This window comes from Onychostruthus taczanowskii, unplaced genomic scaffold, assembly GCF_017590055.1.
Source record: "Onychostruthus taczanowskii isolate IOZ18803 unplaced genomic scaffold, ASM1759005v1 scaffold1436, whole genome shotgun sequence".
Classification (NCBI taxonomy): Eukaryota; Metazoa; Chordata; class Aves; order Passeriformes; family Passeridae; genus Onychostruthus; species Onychostruthus taczanowskii.
Genome location: NW_024498615.1, coordinates 4606 through 5639, shown reverse-complemented (window position 1 = coordinate 5639; position 1034 = coordinate 4606). Strand labels below are relative to the sequence as shown.

The 1034-nt window shown below is 65.7% G+C and overlaps 1 long non-coding RNA gene across 1 annotated transcript; it reads right to left on the bottom strand.

The window, feature by feature from the left end:
• Positions 1-196: 196 nt before the first annotated feature.
• Positions 197-923, bottom strand: LOC121332637. The gene is made up of 2 exons (XR_005952180.1): positions 894-923; positions 197-420 (listed from the first exon to the last, which is right to left on the bottom strand). It is a non-coding gene; the product is annotated as an uncharacterized LOC121332637 (long non-coding RNA).
• Between the last annotated feature and the right edge of the window lie 111 nt (positions 924-1034).

Below are 1034 nucleotides of genomic sequence, written 5' to 3'. Positions count from 1 at the left end.
GCTGTTCCTGTTTTTGGGATGCTGTTTTTGAGGCCGTGCCATTTTTGGGGTGCTGTTTTGAGATGCTGTTTTTGAGGCTGTTCCCGTTTTTGGGGTGCTGTTTTTGGGGCTGTTCCTGTTTTTGGGGTGCTGTTTCGGGGCCGTGCCGTTTTTGGGGTGCCATTCTGGGGTCTGTATCCATTTTGGGGTGCTGTTCTGGGGTGCTGTTTTTGAGGCTGTGTCCATTTTTGGGGTGCCGTTCTGGGGTCTGTATCCATTTCGGGGTGCCGTTCTGGGGTCTGTACCCCCTGGGGGTGCCGTTCCCAGCCGTGCCGGTTTTGGGGTGCCGTTCCCGGGTTTCGGGGTGCCGCTCAGTCGTGGAACATGCGCAGCAGGCAGGCGCTGATGGCGGCCATGTAGCGCTCCCAGAGCGCCTGGTGCCTGCGGGCGGCTCCGCTGGGGTCCCTCGCTTTTGGGGACCCCCCAGCTTTTGGGGGGGGGTCCCTCGCTTTTGGGGGCCCCTTCTGGGGGGGACCCCCCCAGCTTTTGGGGGCCCCCCCCAGCCCCTTCTGTGGTCCCTCACTTTTGGGGACCCCCCCTTCCTGTCCCAAACCACCCCCCCAGCCCCTTCTGGGGTCCCTCGCTTTTGGGGACCCCCCACCCAACCCCTTCTGGGGTCCCTCGCTTTTGGGGATCCCCCCCCAGCCCCTTCTGGGGTCCCTCGCTTTTGGGGACCCCCCCCTTGGTCTCCCGAACCACCCCCCAGCCCCTTCTGGGGGTCCCTCGCTTTTGGGGACCCCCCCAGCCCCTTCTGGGGGTCCCTCGCTTTTGGGGGCCCCTTCTGGGGGGGCTTTGGGGCTCCCATAAAAGCTGCCGGGGGAAGATTTGGGGAGTCCCGGGTTTGGGGGTCCCACCTGAAGCCCGGCAGGTTCCGGGGGGCTCAGGGGGGCTCAGGGGGCACTCAGGGGGAAGATTTGGGGAGTCCCGGGTTTGGGGGTCCCACCTGAAGCCCGGCAGGTTCCGGGGGGCTCAGGGGGGCTCAGGGGGCACTCAGG